Source organism: Vicugna pacos, chromosome 12, assembly GCF_048564905.1.
Source record: "Vicugna pacos chromosome 12, VicPac4, whole genome shotgun sequence".
NCBI lineage: Eukaryota > Metazoa > Chordata > Mammalia > Artiodactyla > Camelidae > Vicugna > Vicugna pacos.
This window is the reverse complement of record NC_132998.1, coordinates 46,238,717-46,263,982: the sequence shown is the minus strand read 5'-3', so window position 1 is coordinate 46,263,982 and position 25,266 is coordinate 46,238,717. Positions and strand designations below refer to the sequence as shown.

Genomic DNA, 25,266 nt, shown 5'->3' with positions numbered 1-25,266 from the left:
CAGTCTTCTGTACATGGTTGCTGTCTTATCCCCAGTCCCCTTCTCCCAGTTATACCAGGCCTTGACCTCTATCCCTAAGAGCTTCTTTCCATACTTTTGGTGCAAAGTACTGAGATTCCTCAACCTCCATCTCGTTTCCATGGCATCTTCAGAGTTTGGTTTCAGGAGAGGTAGCCAGAAGTTCTTGTTAATTTGCCATCTTTTCTAGGACAACCAGTAGATAATTTATAAAACAGAGAATCTGTTTACCATGTAACTAATTATTTTCTAATTAATTTTTTTCTTTACTGTGATAGTTATCAGTACTGATCATCAAACTATTTTTGCTTGTTCTCCTGGGCAGAGAGTAGAATACCACTTCTTTACTCCTTTGCTGGAATTCATTGTACACCTGTGATTTGTTTTAAACAATGAGAAGTGAGCAGAAGTCTGTGTGGCACTTCTGGGTGGAAGCCCTAAGAGTCCGTGCCTGATTTGCCATTCTTTCTTTAGTACTCTCTGCCATGGGGAGCAGTCATGCCCTAGTTCAAGATTTGGTAAAATTTTTCTGTAAAGGACCAGATAATAAATATTTTAGGGTTTGTGGGCCATATGGTCTTTCTTGCAACTACTCAACTCTGTTGCTGTAGTGTGAAAACAACCATAGGCAATACATAAATGAATGAGTATGGCTATGTCCCAGTAACACTTCGTTGATGGACACTGAAAGGTAAATTTCATGCAATTTTCATATGCCAGAAAATATTATGCTTTAAAAAAAAGATTTCAACTCTTAAAAATGTAAAAACCATTCTTAGCTCCTGGGTCAAACAAAATCAGGCAGCAGGCCAGATCTGGTCTAGAGGCCACACTTTATTGGCCCCTGTTCTAGATGGAGACTACTCCATCAAATCTACTCTGTAAATTCCCAAGGGGAAGAAAACATGGAGCCAAGCCCCCAGATGATCCATGAAAGATATCCGGTGTGTGGAAAAAAAAAAAAGAATGCTGGTTATTTTAAGCCACTACGACTCTCTTTCAAATTACAGCATCACCTTGTCCAATCTGATACAGTAATTCTGTTTTAAAATGCTAAGGCAGCAATGAGTCACTAGAAGACAAAAGTTAATGGAAAGAAAGCAAGAAAGGGTGGCTGAGAGAAGACCAGGAGGAGTTTGGACTGAAAACTAAAAGAGCTCATTAAAATTCTGACAGATTATCCATTCTTTTTATCTGAACCCCGTATCTTTAAATTCTAATCATCTGCCTGTTTGCACGTTTAGAACTGTATCTTCTACTCTTTCTGGGATGCTAGCCTGTTGTTTCGAATAATTAAAAAAGAAAAAGAAAGTCGTGGAAGTATTTAAAGTAGATCTGAAAACTGCGTCAGAAAGTCAGGAAGGCCAAAATAAGGAGCTCTGTTAAGAGACATTCCATCAACAAAAATATCTTTCCTCTTCTCTGCCATGGCAACTCCAAAATAGTAAAGAATATGTAATATGCAGTATCCTTATTTGAACCAGGATGCTGAGAATTGTGCAGCCAACAAATGTCTATTTTGGTGATAAGAACCATCAGATTCTGAAAAGAGATCAGACTGATTCTGTAGCACTTGCTGAGCTTTCCCAATTGTTAGTGGCAGATTTCCAGAGATGCTCAATGTATCCCCTTTCCAGTGGCTTAAAACTATATATATACCATGTGCATCTTTGTCATTTAATTGTTGAAGTCCAGATTCTAACACAGTTGGTGTGTGTTAAATAATCTTTTTCTTTGGACATGCCAGAGCAGGAAAGAGAAGAGATGTTTGTGGTGATAAAGTTTGCCCTTGTCAGAGCCTCTTGCCCTGGAAATGTTGGTGGGGAAACTGTCCTTATTTGATCATTTTTGGGGTAAGGAAAATGAAAATAAGTTGTGTGCAGAGGCTCAAACTCCCTCAGGGCAGCTGAGTGGGAGAGAGAGTCTCTTTGGAAAACCTACAGTTTATTCTCACAAAACAATGTAGCCTCTAAGAAGTTGAAAACATTTGGAGAAAGTACAGAAATGAAAAGCATTATTGTGCGAAGTACAAAATCTCAAGAGGAAAAAGGTGTTCTATAAAAGATTTACTCTTTACTTTTTCCCTTGGAAATTCTCTGGCCTACAATAATATGATTTGTTTAAAATATGGCACTTAAATATTTAAATGTAGCAGGCCTTATGTGTTTAATTTCTTTGTTTAACTGATGCATAGTTTCCCAACTATGTAGTGACTGGTGTAAAGTGTGAGGCTGTTCTATATTTATGTAGTTCAGCTTTCCAGAATATTTGGATACTAGCCTTAAATATGTACAGTATCATTCCTTTGCAGCAGTGTTGACAATGCCCAAATTTATTAATATGAGACCCCCCCCCCATAGTCCACTTTTCTGAAGCATGGGTTAAGCTTATCAAATGGTTTATTAGAAATGCACGGACTACAGAGAATTACAGAGTTAAATTTCCATGCACTGGGTAGAAAGTCAGATGCCTGGTATATCTTTTATTTATTTATATTTTAAACAATTTTGCATTTACTATATGAATTGACTTTTTCTTCAATATTAGTATGTTTTCTGATAGAAATTATAGTCATTTAATAGCATGAAACACAGAGTGAGGCATTAAGAATTTTAAAAATAATTAGCTGCTCTTCTATTAGAAGCAATGAAAGAAAAGTTTTTGAGGGAAAAAAGAGGTGAAATGTTAATCTTCAGTGAATGGTTTCACACAGAATGAATCTGTCTTCTAACAAAGATTTGACTATACTGGTGCCACAGGGCACCAGTACATTGTTCTAAAGTGTAGAAAAGTGAATGTGGGTGCCAGGGTCTGGTCATGACCTCTCTGGGGACATGGAACCTCTTCCTGGGGCCACCCTCCCCTGGAGGGAGGTCACTGACAAGAATTTGGCCTTGAAGAAATGATAAATGGATGAGCAGGCAGGGAAAAATAAAGAGTACATTTTCTATCAATCAACCTTCATTAGTACCTAAGGAGAGTGCATATGTTTTAGAAAAAGTTGTCCCCACTCCTGGAAATTGGGACTCAGGACAAACATGAATGATAGAGTAAGAGAACAGACTGAAAGACAAAAGAGAGCTAAGGGGAGTTTCTATTATAAGCATGTACTGGATTCCATAATGTACAATATTCAAAGTAAGCATAATATTAAATGATACAGATGTTTGCAAGATAGAAAGCATTCTGTGGTTCTAAGGATTCTTCGGCCTCTGCACAGACTTCTGTAGGTCAAATAATGTAATAAAATGTTTCTGTGTCTTCTATAGGAGACCATCAATCCAAAAGATTCAGTTCAGCTTCTTAAAATACTTTATCAACCTTAGAAAAATCTTTTTCTTAACAGACTATGCTTTTTTCCCTTTGTTTTTGTTATTGCTATTAGTCTAATTTTAGAGAAGACGAGTATTATAGGCTGAATTGTGTCCCTTCCCCCCACCAAATTCATATGTGGAAGCCCTCACCTCCAGTACTTGAGAGTGTGACTGTATTTGGAGTTGGGACTTTTATAGAGATGATTAAAATAAATGGGGCCTTTAGAGTGGGCCCTAATCCAGTCTGACTGGCATGATTTCTTTCTTAGTTCCTGGTTGTGTCAACCTGTCTTCTTGTAGGACCACACTGTTGGCCCCTACATTGGTGTGTGGATTAGAAGCATGGATTTGGTGTGTGTGTTTGATCTTAATTCCAATTTTAGATAATCCACTGACTTTTGGTAACCCAGCCTGCCCTCACAGCTTTGAACAAGGCCATCTTAATCCCCCCAGGCCTGCTCTAGGCATGCCCATGCTGTGATTCTACCTTATACGTAGTAAGTTGAGCTAACCTTTTCCAGAATGCTGCCTTAACTGGCCTTTCTCTTGTCTCGGTGTACCACACATCTACAAAACATAAATCTTAAAAAACAAAAACAAAAATCTTCAATTTTTTAGAAAGTTCTGACCTTTGTCATCACAGAAAATTTTCTTACTCTCTGTATATATTCCTTCTTATACCTTTAAATGCAAATAATGGCTAAAGTTCCAAGATGCAGATATATGCAAATATTTTTGATGTTTTGCAGTTAAATAAAAGCTCATTTCTCTCTTTTTTTTCTTTAGAACATATTCTTAATATTAAAGCTGGTACAAGATAGGTAGCCTTTTCTGGATACCAAATTATCAGGAAGACTCAAAGAATTAAGACTAAAAGTATTGATTGGCTTCTCTTGGAACTGTGGTAAAGCATTGGATGCTGATTAAATCCAAGAGCTGGGTGGAAGGAATAGTGCCCCAAAGTAATCACAGTTCATAAAGGCGTGAAATGAAAAGCTGAGTTATAGCAGTGTGGTGGTATCAACTCACAAACACATACATGGTAAGAAACATAACTTGTACATGGAAGCAACTTAAATGCCCACTGACAGATGATTGGATAAAGAAATTGTGGAGTACATACACAATGGAATACTACTCAGCCATAAAAAAGAATGAAATAATACCATTTGCAGCAATATGGATGGACCTAGAGATTGTCATACTAAGTAAAGTGAGCCAGAAAGAGAAAGAAAAAACCGTATGATATCACTTATGTGTGGAATCTAAAAAAATGACACAAATAAACTTATTTATAAAATAGAAACAGACTCATAGATATAGAAAAGAAACTTATGGTTACCAGGGGGAAAGGAGGTGGGGGGATAAATTGGGAGTTCAGGACTTGTAGATACTAACTACTACATATGAAATAGATAAACAACAAGGTTTACCATATAGCACAGGGAACTATATAGAGTATCTTGTAATAGCCTACAAGGAAAAAGAATATGGAAAGGAATATATATATATGTATAACTGAATCACTATGCTGTACACCAGAAATTAACACATTGTAAACCAACTATACTTCAATAAAATAAAATAAAAGCCAAATAGGAACAATCTTCAAAAAAAAACATAACTTGTATAATTTTTCTGTGATTGAAATTAGCATCCATTTTAAGCGCTAGTACACAGAGTGTTTGAAGCATCACCTCAGTCAGTTCAGGGTTTCACCATCCCTTTCCCCAAGCTTGTGACCAATTCCCAGCACACTTTACACAGTATCAACGCAGTAGTGTGAAGATTTTACATCTTGCCTGGATTGTTTTGACCAATTCACCTAGGAAGCTGCTGAGATGGACATTATCTGGTCCTGTTCATCAGTCCTTGCAGGTTGCTGCTGCTCTTGCTCGTAGTCTCATAGAAGGAGAAACCTCTGGTTGCTAGTTGTCCCCTCTGCAGGCTATCAGATCCCTATGAGTTGTCAGCCTTTCTCTGGTACTACTCTACAGGTCCTGCAATTTACTGAGCTCTGGAATCTCAGCATCTCCCCCTTTTCTTGTGTATCTTCTGAGAAAGGGAATGCCAAACCTGTCCCATTCTCCGTCTCCCCACTCTCCTGCCCTAGTCCTGGATTTGGTCTGTGGGAAAAGTCAGAACACAGGACTCCTGTAGAGAATCCCAGAATCCACATTCTTCTCTTCCATCTTGGAGTCATTATCTTTCTTAGAGCTGATTTTCAAAGAAAGCCATAAACACTGCCTCTAACTGATAACAAGATCTCACAAAGATATTATTTATAGCATATATTTATGCCCTGAGCTCTTTATTTAGCTACTTTTGAAGTTATGTAGCTCAGGTCCTAGAAATTCAAAAGTGAAAAATGTTGATAGTTTTGTTATTCTTTGTTCCAAACTGCCTAAACTGCCGCCTGCTGGGAGAAAGTAATATGTGAACAGGAAGTATGGAAAAATGAAACCAAACCAAATCAAGTGAAACACACAAAGTTCATAATTATAACAAAACTAGAAGAGTGCATAGAATTGAAATTTAACTACTAACTTAAATCCATGGAAAATTTCAGCAGCCAAGGCTAAGAAGATAGTCCAAACACTGGACAGGTTGTTATCTATCTATCTATCTTTTTAAATCCCTGAGCCTAGAAGGCTTTAAACTAGCATGAATTGAAAATGAGGTATAGTAATCATTGCCAATGAGAAAAGACCAGAAGGAGGCCTAGAATAATTTTAAAGTTTCTTTAAAAGCAATGACATCTTTTTTTTTTTTTTAGGAAAAAGTTTTTTTTTTAAAAAATCTTTTTTTTTATTGAAGTGTAGTCTATTTACAATGTTAGTTTCAGGTGTACAGCAAAGTGATTCGGTTATACATATACATGCATATATATTTTTTTCAGATTCTTTTTAATTACAGCTCATCACAATAAATTATTTTGAGGGGGTAATTAGGTTAATTAATTAATTTATTTGTTTATTTAATGGAGGTACTGGGGAATGAACCCAGGACCGGGTGCATGCTAAGTATGTACTCTACTACTGAGCTAGACCCTCCCACTCTACATTATAAGAAATTAAATATAGTTCCCTGTGCTTACAGTAGGTCCTTGTTTAAAAGCAATGACTTTGACTTATTTATATTTAGGTCCTGTTGTCATGGATGAAGGGCAAGTTTTTTTTTTTTAACATAGACTTCTTTTTCTTCCAGTTTTATTGAGATGTGATTGACCTAGAGCACTGTATACGTTTAAGGTGTACTGCATAATGTTCTGACTTACACATATCATGAAATGATTATCACACTGAGTTTAGTTAACATCTGTCATCTCATATAGATACAAAATAAAAGAAAAAGAAAAAAACTTTTTCTTTCCTTGATGAGGGACAAATTCTGAGTGGTTAAAGGCAGGGAATGGATAGAAGATCTGGCCACTACATCAGTCTCTACAAATGTCCAGTGGAGCTGACTTGGACCAGATATAATGGATAGCAGTGCCAGAAAGGGGTTCACTCTTTTAAACTCAGTACAATGGGGTGAGAATGACTGAAACCACACTGAAGAATATATTTTGTACAGTTTACATTGACCAAGGGTGGTTGGATTCAGTGGTTATGAAAATGGACCCTAATGTCCTATATAGCTTGGGCTAGAAACTTGGTTTTATCACTTACAAGCTTTTTCATCTTGAGGAAATTACTTTGCCTCTTTGACTTTCTGTTTCTTTGTCTGCAAAAACGGAATTAAGAATAGTAGCCACTTCATAGGGTCGTTGTCAGTATTCAAAGTTTGAATGAATGAATTCACTTAAAGTACTTTTGTAAGTCCTTGATAAAATTTAGCCAGATTATTATATTATTATTATTATATACTATCATTATTATTATTGTATGATATATTGTGTATTCACAGCTTTAACTTCCAACCCTTTCCCCTAGAATACTAGCAAACTTCTTCTGGAAGTGTCACTAAGGAAAATTTATTAATTTTTTTCTTCTGTATTCTATTCTAAATATATTCCCCTGATTCTCTGTCATTCACTGATTCTCCTGTGTTCTATGCTAATTCTTCTTCCATTCTTGTTTGTGTCCAAATGGTTACTCTGCATTGTTGAGGACATCCTCACCTCTGCCCTTTTTACAGAGGATTATCTATCAATCTTTCCATCAGCACTTGCTCAGATTTCATCCTTTCAGTTGCCATCAGCATCAGCTGTATTTCTGCAGCTCTCTTCCTACTTAGGACTATCAGCACCTGTGCAGTTGCTGAAACTTACAGAGGTCAGAATTCACTCATCCAGTACGATTAACTGAGCTCCTGATACGTGCCACATGCTGCAGCATAGGGCTCCTGCCCTCTTGAAGCTTTCAGAGTCCAGTGGGATCTGTGAAACATCTGTAACCATTGCTCCTTCTGCTGAGGATGGCTGAGGTGCATGTCGACTTGCCCACCCTCCTTGTTCTGCATGTTCTCTGATTTGCTAATGAAGTGGGAGAAATTTCTCTCTTCTGCCTCGGTACTGAGGTGGAAGCAAAGACCCGTCCATTTTCTTAATGTGTTTTTCTCTGCACAGAACTCATTCATTCCTTCATTTTGCTGTTGTGTTGCAACATTGCTTCTTTGGCTCCAGGAAGGCTTAAGACTTCTTGCTTTCATCATCTCTTTTTCATTTTTTGGTGAGGATTCCAGTGAGGGATTGGGCTTCTTTAAGTCTATGTATTGTATTGAAAAACAAAGTATATGGAGCATATAGGTTTAATGTAGTAGAGAGTTTACTGGGCACTGGGTAAATTGGGGCTGCAACTCTAATTCTTCAGCATTTTAGCCATGTGTTTGGGAGTAGCATTATTCTATATTGTTCTCAGGCTCCTATTTTGTCATCTATAAGAGGAACCTGTAACTCTCATCTTGAATGTTTGCTTTAAGAAAAGAGTTGATGACTATACAGTGCCTGATGCAGTGCCTCAGCATTACCCCCTCAAAACATAGGCTTATACTGAATTGTGCAGTTGACTCTATTGTGTGTGTTCCTGATGCTACGAAGATCTACCGACATTTATTGACTATCTGCCATGCGGTTTCTGGGCACGATTCAGAAATTAAGAGAAAACATCCAGATGGCATTATCCTTTGGATTAGGAAAAACCAAGGAAGAAAAGAAAGAGAGAGAGAGAGAGAGAGAGAGAACATAAGAGAGTAAGAGAGATTATAATCAGGAACTTTTTTTTTTTGGTTGTAAAACTTAGAAGCCCAGTCAAGCTAGCTTAAAGCAATGTGAGCTTATTATAAGAATTCCAGGATGTCTTAAAGGATTCAGGATCAGAAAATACATCTGCTGCTTTATGAAGAAATGGAAAGATGTCAGTAATTAAGAAAGATTTGTTCTCTCTTATATTCTTGGTCTTGTTTTTGCTTTCTCTGGTCATACGGTCTCATGCCTGTGCATGTTTCTGAATGTGTTATTTTGCTCTCTTCTCCCTGAAATCTGGTTCTTTCTGCTTCCCCATCAGCACAATTACACCCAAATGGCCACTCTCGTTCCTAACACTTCGGCATCTTTTGAGCTTGAGCTGACTCCCAGTTCCTGGGCTCTTAGTTCAGTTTCTCAAGTGATAGGGTCTGATGGGACCAGCACAAGGGTCAGATGTCCACCCTGACCCAATCAGCTGTTGGCCAAGGAGGAATGAGGTCGTGTGATGTAACAGCTGGGACCGTATCTGGAGGAGGCAGCTCTCAGAAGAGGGCACGAGCTGGGCAGGCACCTTAAAAAGCGTTGATGATAAGCAGTAAACTGAATACCCAGGATGGCTTTAATCCAGAGTGTGGTGGCAGAGGAGTGGTTTGGAAAAACAGCTTATGGCAGAGGTTCCAAATGTGTGGGGGTGTGTGTGTATGTGAGAGAGAGAGAGATAAGGGCTCTCAACTGTAATTTCTTAGTGTAGCTTCTGTTTACATGTATACCTAAAATGGATTTCCTGTAAGGGGCCGAGATCATTCCAGACCTCCAGCCTTTTATGTGAAGTACAAATGAGAATAAATAATAAAAACAAAGAAAGTTAATAAAGAAATCATGGGGGAGGGGAGAGAAGGAGGTGAAAGAGAAGGGGAGAGAGAGAGGAAGACAGAAGGGAAACCGGGAGAGCTTGTTTGGTACTTTAAACTTAGACCAAGCTAAGTACTGGGAAACTGCTTTAGCAACGTTAATCTTTTTTTTTTTTTTGAATGTATGGATTTAAAAATTTTTTTTATTTTTTATTGAAGTAGAGTTGATTTACAATGTTGTGTTAGTTCCTGGTGTACAGCATAGTGATTCAGTTATACATATATATTCCTTTTCATATTCTTTTTCATTATAGGTTATTATAGGGTATTGAGTATAGTTCCCTGTGCTACACAGTATGAACTTGTTGCTTATCTATTTTATATATAGTAGTTAATATCTGAAAATCCCGAACATTAACCTTTTAAAAGTGTATGCCTAGAATTCCCATCCAATATGGGTAGTTAGTTGAGTCCTTGGACCGAGTGTGCATGCTGTCCCGAAATGGAACGGAAAGAAAGAGATACCGTGGGAGAAGAGCCAGAAGGGAGAGGTTTGGGTTGTTACAGGGATGTAGTTTTTTGCTGGAAAAAATTGCTCTTTTCTTTCTTTTTTTTTTTTTTGAAAACAAACTTTTGGTTGGGTGGTAACATTGTGTTGAGTTGGGTGTCAAAATCTAAAACATCAGTTTCCAAGCAGAATTTAAAAACATGTGTATTCACAAGAACATGTTGGTAGTGATTGTTCCTGAAGAGTACGACTAAACTGTAGAAGGAGGTAGGAAAAGGGATGTTACTTTTCATTTTGTCCTCCTTTGCAGTGTCCAACTTTTAAAAAATAATTAAAAGGTACATTATAGTTAGAAGAGAACAAAAAATATCATCTGTGTTAAAAACTCACAAAAACACATCAATAGGGACAACTAATACCTCTCACTTGGTTGGAGCATTACGCTTTTATGTAAGTGGGATTTTTTGTTTGTTTTCAAATGTCTGAAGTTTATCCCCCTTCTGTAGCAACATTTCAACTATTTTGAGCACAAATCTCTCTAAGGTGCATTCTGCTCCCTTGCCTTCTTAAAAAGAGAATAGTTGATGATTCAGGGTTATGATAATAAGAGTGCATAGAAACTCAGAGAACAGGTTACAAAGTTCAGTATCTTAAATTTTATGCGGATTTCTAATCTGAGATAGAAATACAGCCTAATGCACAGTTGGAATGCAAGTTATTCTTTAGAGAGTACAGTATGTGGTTCCAGGATTCTAAAATAAGGATATGGAAAACAATGAAAAAACGCCTGTTAGGTAATAATGACTTCACTAAAGCTAACTGTTCTTAAGTATCTTAATATTAAATTGAGAAAGAGGTGATGCTGTTTATTATTGTTATAATCATGGCACTGTTATTTAAAATGACTGGAAACCAAATCAAACCCAGAATGTTGCCTAGCAACATGAGAAACAAACATTTTACTTTGTTTCTTAAGCTGACATTAAAACACTACAAAAGATTCCTAAAAATACCTGCCTCCATTTTCAGTTCTCAGTTAATCTTTTTAGTTCTCAAACATGCTTTTTTTTCCCATTAGAACATGTGACATTAAAATTCCTAAGATGCAATTTAGTAATTATATCAGTAACTTATCAACTTCTTTTCTTTTTAAATCTTCAGATGATTTTAAATTGTTTTCAAAGTTAGTACTCTAAGATGATAAATCAAATACCTACAAACTTAGATAACTTAGCAAAGCTTTTCTTTTGTCTTAGAAAGCAACCATAAGGGAGATGGTGTACAGCTGAAAAGTTTTGGTACTATAGATATGTGTTGAAGAAGGAATTCGCAGCTGTCTCTTAAAGTGAACTTCCACTAACTGGGTCCTCATCCTACAGATAGATGGGTTCATGCAAGAGGAGGAAACAGACTTAATAGCTCCATCCCTTGCGCTGTGTATCAGAACAGGATTACAAGAAGTTGTATCTTCTAGATCAGGGCCCTGCCTAAATAGGAAATCTAAAATCACCTAAACAAAGAGACAGCTATGTGACTCCCTAGAGGGGAGTTCATTTATACTTCTGCTATGAGAAATATCAGCAAGTCACTGTTTTTTGAAAATACATTTTAAAATATTGAATATCTAATAAGAGCAAATTATCTTTTGTCTCATTTGCTTAAATGGAGACAAATGGGGGAGAAGAAGTAATACGGATAGAAAAATAACTTGTTTATTTAAATTTGGAGAAATAAAAATAATGATGCTAGCAAATATTTATTAAGCATTTATTATATGCTGAGCACAAGGTAAATGCCCTACATTTAATCCTCATCACTACACTTGAAGTAGGTAGCTATAGTTACTCGTTTTTAATATGTAGAAGGAATGGATAGGAAGTTTACATAACTTACCCAAGGTCACACATGAAGTGGCAGAACCAGTTTCAAACCTCAGCCTGCCTTGGTTCCAAAGGTCTAGTTCTTGACCATGAGCGTACCTTTAAGTCCTCATTTATTGTTCAGTGTTAGCTAATTGGTCTATATTAATAGGTTTGTATTCTGAAGCTTTATTAAGATTGCCAGATAATTAAGAGACTAACAAAATACTAGAAACTAAACCATTTGTTTTTGCTGAATTTAGTTGAGTTAAAGCTATAGTCAATAAATCTTGTAGTAAAGCAGAGTGTCATCTTATGTGTATGAGCTATATACCAACTCACCTTAGTTTCCTAATGTGTTTTATACAATTTTATTCCCCTAGAGCTTAGCTCAGACTTTAAATATAAGCGCTCAATGAAAAATTGTTGAATGAGTGAATCCAGTTTATATTTAGGTCTTAAATGTGATTTCTTTTAGCCATTAAGTGTTTTATGTGTTGACTATGTCAAACTATGCATCACAGTAATAGAAATACTTCTGCAGTGCTTTGTAGGTGTCAGACACTGTGTTAAGTACTACATACACGTTAGCTCATCTAATCCTTGCAATAACCTTATGAGATGGCTACTAGTATCCCTATTTTATAGATGAGGAAACTGAGGTAGCAAGAAATTAAAAAATTTCCGAAGGTCATATGATTTCTCAGTAGTGAAGCCGGGATTTGAACTCAGGGTAGCTGGCTCCAGAGACCTATGGTCTCGATTGCATCAAGAGGAGAACTGAGTGGTACTAGGTTGCCTGGGAAACATCAAATTGCTTTTTCCTTCTTTTTCCTTTTATCCAACCCCATATTCTGCTCCATATCTCACGCTACCTCTTTCCCTCACTCCCAGGAAGTAGACTTAGGATGACAATTATTTATCATTATAGACGGGGACACTTTTGAGAGTAAAAGGCAATGCTAATTGGATGGAATGTCAGGGCAAAAGCGTAAACATAGACTGCCCTAGAAACCACAATTTTGGGTCACCATAAATATGTTGTGTCTGTTTTCTGCCTTTTTTGTTGTTTGGAGTTGTGTCAAGTAAGCAGAGTGAAATAAATGGACGAACTTCTATTTTGCCAGATTCCATTGGAGAATATTAAGTTTTTCCAATAATTTGCTATTAAAAACAGCTGTAATGTATAATCTTATGCCTCCATATTCACACATGTGTGTGAGTAAATCTGAGGATAACCTTTGCTGGGCTAAAGAGTATGCATACTTGTAGCTTTGATAGACATTGTTATAATTTACTCCAAAGAGGTTTCACCAATACCCACTCCTGTCAACAAGCATGAGCGTGCCCGTTCCCAATATACTTGCCGACAGATCGTGCATAAAACTTCTGGATCTTTGCCTGTTTGGTAGGTGAAAAATGACATTTCAATGTGAAGTTTATTTGCATTTCTCTCATTTTTACTTCTTTTCTATAAACTGTCTGTACTCTTCCTATATTTTTTTTTCCTAGTGGTTAAATGGCTTTGCTATTTGACTTGTGTGAGCCCTTAATATAGCCCTGAAATATCAGGTACTTTGATACTTTGAAATTTATTTTCTTAGTCTGTCATTTGTCTTTTCATTGTGCTCATGATAGTTTTTGCTATGCAGAAAATTTTGCTTTCTTATAGTTGTATTTATTTGTGCTATTATGCATTTAGGTTTTGAATCATACTCAGAAAGTCTCCCAGATCCTAAAATTATACTTTATGTATTATTTATTTATTTTTTTTATATTTCAAAGGCCTTTAATAAGCTGAACTGTCTTGGCCCATCTTTTTGTTTGTTTGGTTTTTGGGTTTTTTTTTAATTGAGGTAAGAACATTGGCTTATAGCATTACATACGTTTCATGTGTACAACATTATATTTCTGATTTTGTATACATTACAGCATGCTCATCTCTAAAATTTTAGTTTCATCTATCACCATACAGTTGATCCCCTTTACATATTTCACCCTCCCTCCACCCTTTCCCCTCTGGTAATCACTACTCTATCTATATGTTTAGTTTGGTTTAATCACTTACTCTGTTTGTGTTTTTGTTTTTTATATTCCACATATGAGCCAAATCATATGGTATTTGCCTTCTTTGTCTGACTTATTTCTTCTAGCATAGTATCCTCAAGGTCCATCCACATTGTCCCAAATGGCAAGATTTCATCTTTTTCTATGGCTCAGTAGTGTTAGTTACATTGTATATATATATATACCATATCTTCTTTATCCATTCATAAGATTGTATTTTTAAAAACCCAGCATGGTTTCTTCTGCAACTTTCATATTTGGGTTTTTGCATGTTTATAAGTTATCCATCTGAAATGTATTATGTGTAAAGGTGCTACAGATAGAGTAAACTTGTTTTCCAGATGATTGCCTAATTTTCCAACACCATTTATTAATTTGTCTTTCCCCACAATTTATAATGCCATATTCATTAAATGCTTAATTCTTGTATGTATTCGACTCTAATTTTGGGCTTTTTGTAGTGTTTTGTTGACTCTGTCTAGTCTTGTGCAGGTACAGATTATTTTAATTACCATGGCTTTATAATATGTTATAAATATCTATAAATATATAATAAGGCTACTTCCTCCACTTCACCTTTTTTTTTTTTTGCAGATCTATCCTAGCTGTTCTTTTATGTTTATTTTATATGTAAACTTTGGAATTAGCTTATCCAGCTGTAAAAATTATATGGTTATTTTAATGAAATCATATTAATTTTTAAATTATAGTAGGGGAAATCGGTATTCTTGTGTTCCTATCTAAGAACATGGTGCCTTTCCAACTGTCTGGTCCTCTTTGGTCCCCTGTCTCAGTGTTTTAAAAAAAAGTCTTCACATAAATTTGCAAATTTTATATTATATTTATTCCTCGGAATTTTTTCTTTTATTGTCACTATTATAAATGAGATTTTCTTCTTTTGTGTTGCCTACCATATAATTGTGTGGATATATAATATTTTTTTCTTAAAAAATGGCTTACAAACACACACACACATCCCAAACCCAAACCCATACATAAAACAAATAAGTTCTCTCCTTCCAAAAAACGTAAAGTTACTATTAAAGTTATTAGAGTATATGTACACAGCATACAGACAATATGTTATTTTATGTTCTTGACTATTCAGATAAACAAGAGTATATGAAGATTTGATATCAAAATCATCACACATAATACCATTTGTACATTTCTTTAAGCTATCACAGGACTTTCCTTCCATTACAGTTAGGCTGTGAGTTTCTTTCCATTACAGTTAGGCTCCAATTTGTTAGGAAGAATACTTTTTCAGCAACCAGTGAAGTCAAGAGAATGTCAATTTAAATGTGTCTCCTTGTCTTTTGTTTCTATCTCCTCTCCTGCAGCAATGTCAAGCTATGTCAGTGACATCAGCTGGTACACTCCAACTTCTTTCAGAAAACAAAAGGAGGGGAAAAAATAACTATAACCCCAAAATGCATTGTCTAAACTCTTTGGGTCCTTTTAGTTCCAGAGGAAAATTTAGGGAATCTTGTTGGATTCAGATCATGTTTACTGAGTTTATTCTATAATTACAAAAGGAGAAACATCTTCACTTTTGGTAATAAATGTGTTTTATCTCATGTGATTCTGTAGTCATCATTATGAAATATAAACAGTTTTGGGTTAGACCTCACGGTTCCCTTCCTATCCACAGTTATCCTGCTTATGGACCACTTGGCCGTTCTCTTTAGTCATCCCTTCTGGGTTCATGTGGCTCAGTGAAGTATTTTTTCTTTTGCCTTTCTTGGTGACTTTAACATCATGGCTTCCAGAAGGAGAGGTGTTGACACGAGTGATGTGTTCAAGGCCTTTAGCTAACAGTCGCCTATTACTCACTCTTTTTTTTTTTGGTTGAAGCTGGTTTTGATATTTGCCCCAGATGAGGTTTTCAGAACATGTGAGGAAGATCTCTTTGGTAAGGAAAAACAAAAACAAGAAAAACCCCAAAATTTAAAAAAACCCATAGTTTTTCTTCTCACCAACCAAAATCTTGGTGATGATTTTGTTCCTGAAGGTAATTTTAGAAAATCATCTCTGGGCCATGAGAACGCAAATTTGTCCCAGTTCTTGACAGCCAAAAGTGTTCAAGATGATGACTTTTCTAAACAAGTAGCTTAACGTGAAGATGATTATGAATGTTTGGAAATTCCGTGCTGGGTGTGTGGAAGGGAAAGTGTCACTATGTTAGGAGGTGAACATTTCTGCTTGGACTGAATGTACACTAATGGCTTTCAAAGGAAACATTAACTGTGCAATAGCTAGGGATGCAATTAAGATATGATTTTTTTTTTTTTTTGCCAAATAGTGCCATAAGGCAGGCTTAGATGTCAGACAGACTTGTATGGGAACTCTGACTATACCACACACAAGGGTTGTGAGCTTGGGCACACTTCTAAGTCTCTCTAGACCTCAGCTTCTACAGTCATCTTAACTGTGTGTCTGTGTGTAAATCCTAACTTTGCTGAATTTTCTAAGATACATAAAAACACCAAACTAAGTGCTTAAAAAATAGTAGATACTATTTTAAGTTTAAAAACAGGCTGTGTTAAGAGTGTAATATAAACATTAAAAAACCTGGAATGTATTAAGTACCATCATAGAGTCAGAAATCAATGGGCATTTAATTCAACTACACGGAGCTGTTAGTGACAGTGAGCTGTTAGTGCTATAAAGACAAAGCAATGTGGGGACCATCTGCTTGGGAACAATGGCAGTCTCCCTAAAACTACTGCTGCCCTCAACCCAAGAAAGCTTTTCACATTTACAGTGCGGCCATGAAGGTTGGCTGAACGTTATTTTAACAGGAATTTACTCCATGTATGAAAATACCCTGTATGAGCTCAGTCCCCTTCCCCAACGAGATCACTGTCTCATTAGAGAAGTCCAGATATCCGTGAATAAGGCAATGAAAGCCAAATAGAAAGAATCCCTGTTCAGATGTTGTCAAGATCTATTACTCTTGGTTGTCTGAGACCATCCCCCAACCCTTTCCAGGGCTACTTCTTTTAGGGAATAGCTCTTGAACTACAATCACATGGTTGTGGAAGGGACTACCAATCATTATTTCCTGGCTTGCTCCTTATAGATCCCAGCCCTGCCCCCTTCCAGGGATGGATCAGTGACCTGGGTGAGTGCATTACCCTCCTGCTCACAAAGATTAGTCATAAAGTGAGTTGATGACTCAGGCTAGACTAAGTGGAGTCCTTTCCTGGGTATTTTTTGAACTGGAATTGGGGAAGTTTTTTTTCCCTTTTTGCTGGTGAAGCTAGTAAGGTGTGAGCCTGGAGATGACAACAGACGTAGTTTCAGCTTCATGGAGAAAATCTGACTTGAGAATGACGTCAATGGTCAGAGAGAAGCAGAGATACCAGAGAAAGAGAGAGAAAGGGGGAGAGTGGGGCCCTGCTTCCAGTTGTTGCTGACACTGAGTTTTCAGCTGGATTCTAGTCAATCTCAGTCAGAGTCCTAAGTTAAGTGATGTCATCCGGTAAGACATTGCTTACCTCATTTGCCTATTTTGGTCACCAGGATAATGAGTGCAGGTCTAGTTTAAGTCTGAGTCAGTGCCCTCTGCATAACAGTAATCAAAAGAATTCTTTTAAATCAAAACCATATACATATGTATATAAGTATATGTAAATATTATTCAGCCAGAAGAAAGAAGAAAATCCTGCCATCTGCGACAACATGGTTGGAACTTAAAGGCATTATCCAAATTGAGATTAAGTCAGAGAAAGACAACTACCCTTATCACTTACACGTGGAATCTTTAAAAAAGAACAACAACAACAAAAAAAACAACAAACCTGAATTTGTAAAGACAGCAAGAAGAATGGAGGTTAGGGGCTGGGGGATGGGGGGAATGGGGAGCTGTTGTTCAAGGGTACAAACTTGCAACTGGTAGATGAATAAGTTCTGGCAATCTCAAGCACAACATAGTGATTATAGTCATCAATACTGTATTATAAACTTCAAAGTTGCCAAGAGAATCGATGTTAACTGTTCTTAACACAAGAAAGAAATGATAATTACGTGACATGATAAAGGTGTTAGGTAACACTACAGCGGTAATCGTATTGTAATGTACAACTGTACCAAACCAAAAAAAAAAAAAAAAGAAAGGGAGTGGTTAGTTGAAAAGAACGAAATTAAGTCTACAAATTGACATTTATACAAATGACTATGTAGTCTCTATTTATTTAAAATTAGCAAAGTACTCTCGGCTTTACCTCTTACCGGCTTTATTGCTTTGGGTAGGTGACAATTTTGCTGTACTTCTTTACATAGCTGTAGAATGCGTATAGTGATTGTGCATGTCTTACGAAAGAGGAAGTATAGAATAATGGTTAAGAACACAGTTTCTGGGAGAAAAGTTTCCTAGGGTCAAATCCTACCTCTACCATTTACTTGTTTGTGCTTTGTTGTGACCTTAGGCAAGTTACTTAATGTTTAGATGTCTTGGTTTCCTTATTTGTATAGTGGTGATAATAGTAGTACCATCTTATAACATTGTTGAGCATCTTTAGTGAGTTTATGTATTTAAAGCTGTTCACTTAGCAAGCACTGCTTAAGTATTAATATTTATTATAATGACCTTGTTCAGTCATAAAGGGAATTAAATTGAATCCATATCATAACGCCTTCACAATAAGCACTCAGTAAATGTTAATTGCTGTGGCTCTTGCTACTTGGGTCTAGTTTCAGCTTCATGTTTGCTGTTGGCATACCGTAGTCAGATTAATTGTATTAAAGTAACACTTTTGTCATGTTTTACTCAGAATAAACACGTTCAGTGGCTGCCTATGACCTGTAGTTGTGGTCCTCCTTAGGCTATTTCTATCCTAACCATTTTAATCTATTCCCTGGGATTGCCTCACACCATCACTTTACCTAGTCAAAAGATTTTCTCCTCACTCATTGCTCACCAAGAACTGTGAATAGTTTGAGATTTTACCTCGCTTACGAGCTAACAAATAAGCCTGTACAGTTTTGTGGATGCTGGCAGAAGACATGAAATTCTTGGATCATTACTCATGGCACAGCAAGCAGCATGAACATCATGTTTGCATCCATTATTCTTACTCTCTGAATCCCCTGGTGGGGGGATGCAGAGGAGCCCAGGTACGTGTTCCGCATGCAGTGGGCTTGTGTCATAGCGGAGGAACTCCAAGCTTAGGATGCCTAGATATTCTTTGATAACAAATTGGAATTCTATAAATGGTAGTTTCATAGAACTTATTGTAGTGTAGAATCTGAAACCATATTTGTTACTACGTTGCCTTAAAAATTATCTTGCATTTTGAGTGACTCTTTTGACCATATGTGATTTTGTGACATCATGTATTAGTCATTTGAAAAATGTTGATTTCTTAAGTTATGTAAATCTTCCAGATGTTCACACATTTCCATATACAATATAAAAATATTATGTTTGTTAATAGCATCACTGACCTCAACAGAAAAATCTTTAAATATTGGGACGAAATCAGGCTCATGGAATCAGATGCAAAATTTCCAATATTTGCATTTTCCTCATATTCATTAAAAAGTGTTGTAAAAATTCAGCTTACAACTCGAACATTTACATAATTGCTTTTTTTTAAGACAGGCAGTGCCAGTATGTCAGAAATGCTCTATATGTATTTTTAATTTCATCCAAAATATTTAAAAGATGAGTACTCAAGAATTAAGATTTTGAAAAACCAGTCATTTTTATTGCTTCATCAAAGATATTCTTAAATAATGGTGGCAAAGATTGCAATAATGTTTGACTATAGTTTTCTGCCACTGACTTAACGCTAAGTTGTCAGCACTTTTACCCCCACTGTTTTTTGCACCCTTAGTGCAAATATCAACACAGTAACAATGGCAAATAGCACCTTAGTATTATTATAAAGATAATTTTGACTTTGTGAACCCCTGGAAAGAGTCTCAGAAACACGCAGATGATCTCAGATTATTCTATGGGAACTGCTGAGGCAGTGAGGTCTGTTAGGACTCTGTTGTAAAAGGAAATTGAAGGGGATTTGAATATAAAATGTGGAGCACGGAAGAGGAGAAATTTGAGGAATGGTGTTTCTGAGTTGTTCGTGAAAGTTCAGGCATAAATTTCTGGTAGACTTTGGAAACCATGAATCAATACAGAAAGCTCTGATTTAATAATCTGTAAAATGGAGGCGTCCAATGGAGGTTGAAGTCATCAGAGTGTGCATAGCATAGTGGTTTAAGGCACAGTCTGCTTTGGTTCAGATTCTAGTTTTGCCTCTTTCTCAGTCAGTGTGTGTGTCTTGGTATCCTTGTCTGGAAAATGGACAAAATAATAGTATCTATCTACCTCAAGTAGTTGTTAGGAGAATTACATGAGTTAATATTTGCAAAATGTTGAGAACAGTGGCACCTAGTAATACACATGTATACGAATTCCTGTATGAAATCCATATAGATCAGAATCCATAGATACAGTTTTTAAGGATAAATGAAAGAGAAAAAAAGGGAGTACATGAGATTGCTCTGGGAGAATACTGGGAGAGAGGATGGTGGAGGATTGAGGGCAACTGATACGAAGAGAAAAGCAAAAGGAAAGGAGCCAGTGGAGGAGACAGTGGTGAGGGAGGCAGGGAGAACTCTGGAGAGGGCTTTCCTAGACGAGTGTTCAGCAGCGTGGACTCCAGGCAAGAATGTAAACTTTGAGATGGCAGGTGCTGCATCGCCTTTGCTCTTGGCTCAGTTCCCTGGACTTTGCACAGTGCCTGATACAAAGCAGGGGCCCTATAAATACTGGTGAATGAAAACTGTTACAGAGAAGTCCAAGAAGATAAGGGTCTGAATATATTCGTTTCTGATTAGGAAAAATAGGTCCGTTGGGGACTTAGACCCTCTATACAGTGCCAAACTAACATCAGGATTAGATGTTAAAATCTTATTCTGTGGTTTAACCCTTAGAGTTATTGCCTTTTCTTACCGTGGTTTCATTACAAGTTTATGAAACCAGCCTGAAGTCTCATTTTTTTAAATAAGTGAATTTGGCCTATGATCACAGTAATATTTTTAGTCTTTTTTCTAGATGCCAAAATTAGTCATTAGAGAGAAGATCTGGTCATCCACAAGGCTGCTGGATGACTCAAGATTCTGTCATTTGACCTCATATTGAAAATATGAAGGCCAAATGGAGTTTGTCTGACAATCAGCACTGTAGCGGTCTTTTCTGCTTTTCAGTTTTACTGTACAGGAAAAATATAATCAGATCTAAAACACTGGTTTTCCTTTTATTTGGGCCAGTGGCCATAGATTGCTCTTCACCGAGAATGCTCTGGCTGTAAAAATCTCCACCGGAGGCGGTGGTTACAACTAATTGCCAGCATCACAGTTTCTGGGCTGCTAAGAACAAGGGATTCCATTTAACTGGTGTCAGATTAAATTTCCCTAGTTATTACATTAATTTGCCACTTACTTGCTCAAAAACCATCAATGTAGTGTATATTGAAACCTCTTTCATCTGGCTAAGTTCCCTTTCTGAACTCCCCTTGCAGAAACCCTATACTATAGTCACACTGGTCTACATTCTTTTCTTTTCTCAAATGCTTCATTCCCTCACTTGTTTATCTTTTGTTAACAAATACTAGATATCTTCTAGTATTTGTTTTGAATGGAATCTTTTGGTTATATTATCTAATGGGTTATTACCAATGCTTAGGAACATGGTGTCAATTTTTTGTATGGAGCTCTTTTATTCATAAATCTGCTGGCTTTTAAAAATTGTAATGGCTGAACTTAGAGGCTATTGAATTTTCTGTGCAGACAACCGTATTTTCCATAAACAATGATAGTTAGGTCTCTACCTGTCCAGTTGTTATGCCAAAACATTTTATTAACTTGCATTTACTAGAACTTACACTATTCAATAGAAGTAGTGAGAGCTGGCATCCTTGTCTTTTTCCTGACATTTAAAAGAATGCTTCTCAAATTCCATCATTAAACTACTTGATAAATAACTATATATGTGAATCAATATTTCATCTGGTTAAGAGATAGGACTCTGGACCAACCTGCCTGGGGTTAAGTTCCAGCTCTGTCACTTACTGCTGTGTTATGTTGGACAAATTAACTCTGGCTTGATTTTGTCATGTGTCATAGAGGGAATGACAGCACCTAATCGTAGGGTTGTCTTAAAGATTCAATGAGTTAATACTTGTAAAGTGCTTACAACCATCTAGCACATAGCAAGCACAATAATGTATTCCTTACATAAATAAATTTAATTGATCATTTGAAATTTCTCATCCAATATATTACTTTAACTTATATTATCATATTGAATGACCTTTAAGTTACTGAAATAAATCATGTTTGACTATGAATTTAAAAAAAAATACATAGTTCCCTTCTATTCAACACTACTGGAGGTTCTAGTCAGAACAATTAGGCAAAAGAAATAGTTTGGCATCAGTTTGGCAAGCTGATGATATTATATACAAAAATCCTAAGGAATCCACATTAGGAAAAAACCTATTAGAGCTAACAAGCAAATTCAGCAAGGTTGCAGGGTGTAAGATCAGAATACAAAGATCAATTGTATTTCTATATACTCGGCAATGAACAATTAAAAGGGAAATTAGGAAAACAATTCTATTTACACTAGCGTCAAAAAGAATAAAATATTTAGGAATAAAGTTAACAAAAGAAGTGCAATACTTATACACTGAACACTATCAAGCATTTTTGAAAGAAATTAAGGAAGATGTAAATAAATGAAAAATTACCTTTTGCTTATGGATTAGAAGACTTAGTATTAAGATGGGAATACTCCTCAAGCTGATCTGCAGATTCAATACACTTCTTATCAACATTCCAGCTGCTTTAAAAAAAAGAAATTAACAAACTAATTGTAAAATTATACGTAGACTTAAGGCTCTTAGACTAGCCAAACCAATCCTGACAAAGAACAAAATTGGAGGACTCACATTTCCTGATTTCAAAATTTACTGCAAAGCTGCAATAATCAAGGCAGTGCAGGACTATAAGAAATGGACATATCAATCAATGGGAAAGAATTGATCTAGAAATAAACCCTTCCATTTAAGATCAATTTATTTTTGGCAAGGTGTCAAAGGAACTCAATAAAAAAAGAACAGTCTTTTCAACAAATAATGATTCATATATATATATATATATATATGAATATATATATACATATTCATATACATATACATACATATATATGAATATATATATACATATATTTATATATTCCTTTCATATTCTTTTTCATTATAGGCTATTACAAAATATTGAATATAGTTCCCTGTGTTATACAGTAGGACCTTGTTGTTTATCTATTTTATATATAGTAATTTGTATCTGCAAGTCCCAGTCTCCCAATTTATCTCTCCCTCCACCCCCTTCCCTTTCCCCAGTAACCACAGATTTGTTTTCTGTATCTGAGTATCTTTCTTTGTTTCTCCACTCTTGCTTTCTCCTTGATTTGTGCCCTAAGAAGTGATTTTAATGTGCTGTATCAACAGATTCCCTGGCTTTTATCTTCCTTTTGGAGGTTGGGAAGAGAGTGGAGGTGGGGTATTTATTCCTCTGTCCTCCTGACTGCTGTGTGGCCTCCCTAAACTGAAGATTACAGCTCTTGTTAGGGGGCCTTCTTCCTTTAGTCGAGACCTCCTCTGTGTTCTTGGTAACTGCCCCCTCCCCTTACCCCTTTAGGCTACCTGCTGTTAGGGTAGTGCATTATTCCTTATTCTTTACCCTATAATCTGCCACACCATTTAAAAAGACCCTTTGTTAAACTCTTCTCAAATTGTGTGGTTGGAGTGTGCTACTCAAACCGCCTGAAAAATCTACATGCTCTCTTCTGCTGATCTCATCTAGTCTCGTGGATTTAAATTTCATGATTCCTCTGATATCTTCTAAATTTCTACCCATAGCCTCCACCTCCCCTTGGGATTTCTACATGAAGTTTCCCCTTGGATATCTTCCCTATACCACAAACTTAACGTGTCCCAAAACTCCAGCTCTGATTCTCACCCAACTTCCAACCTCAAATCTAACCTCTTCACATACTTTCCAGTCTCAGTAAATGGCAATATTATTCTTTCAGCTATGGAGGCCAAAAAGTCTAGAGTCATTTTCTGACTTCCCTCTTTCTTTGAAACTCCCCATTCAATTTAACAGCAATCCTCTTACCTCTATCTTCCACACATTTTCATATTTTAACCATTTATCACCACCTCCACTGCTTCCCTCTTGCTCTGAGCCATCCTCATCTCTGGCCTGGATTACTGGAATAGGCTTCTAATTTGTTTCTTTGTCTCTTTTTACAGTTCACGCCAGTCTTTTCTCAATGAGGCTGTCATACTGGTCTTCTCAATATATGTCACATCATGTCTCTCATCTCCTCAAAACCCCCCAGTGCCTTCTCACCTCACTTGGGAGTAAAAGCCAAAGACCTTAACATGGTCTAGAAGGCTCTATGCTCTGGCCTTTTGCTCCAATTCCATCCTTTACTCTTACCTCTCTTTTTGCTCACTCCTCTCGTGTCACACTGGTCTCCTTGATGCTCCTCGAATGCATTGTGGTCCTGCCTTGAGGCATTTGAACTTCTTGTGCCGTCTTCCTGGGACATGTGTCCCCTACAAACCTGTATGGCTGGCTCCTTCCTCACTAGGTCTTCTCTGGGGCTTCCTTCCTTCCGCTTTGGTGCTCTTCTTCCTCCTTACCTTAGTTTCTTTTTTCTTCCTAGCACTTTTACCCTCTGACATATGTATTCTTCTGTATATTTGTGATGTGTTTCCCATGCTGCCCCCTCCCGTGTAGTTAGAATGTAATTACAATATGCAAGTTCTTTCTTTTATTCACTCCTTTTCCTCCAGCATCTAGAATAATGCCTGACATGTCCTGCTACTCAATAAACAGTTGTTGAGTAAATCATTGAGTGGATGAATGAAAAAACCGCGTGATTGGAGAATTATCATACTGATTTGGTAGACAGCATTGACAAAATCTCTAGAGTTTGTTTTGTTTTGGGGCTCCTGGTCCACGATTACATTGGGGATAGTACGGATAGAATTATGAAGCTAGGCAGTCTTTGAATAAGTTTCTGGTCTTAAGGCTGAGTCTTTTTTTTCTCCTCCTTTCTCAGATCCAACAGTTGCTAATAAATCACAGTCCCTAGCAGCAAGTGAGTTGTTTTCTAAGCATCCTACTTGTGTCTGATAGTTCCAACCTAGCTGAAGCTTCAGGGAGGGTGCTGGGTTCTGGCTACTCATCCGCCTGCCTTGTTCACTGCCTTAACTTTCTGTTCTGCTGCTGGCCAGTGGAGATATTTATCTTAGTCTTGTCCCCAGCTAATGTCATAATAGCTTTTATATTTTTATACATTTCCAATCATGGCTAAGGGCTTGGAACAGAGAAGGCATGGTAATTTATGACCTCACTAAACCATCCCAATTAGAAG

The 25,266-nt window shown here is 36.7% G+C and overlaps 1 pseudogene; it reads right to left on the bottom strand.

The window, feature by feature from the left end:
• Positions 1–24,435, bottom strand: part of LOC107034484 (small nuclear ribonucleoprotein G pseudogene) — a 43,103-nt pseudogene extending 18,668 nt beyond the window's left edge.
• Between the last annotated feature and the right edge of the window lie 831 nt (positions 24,436–25,266).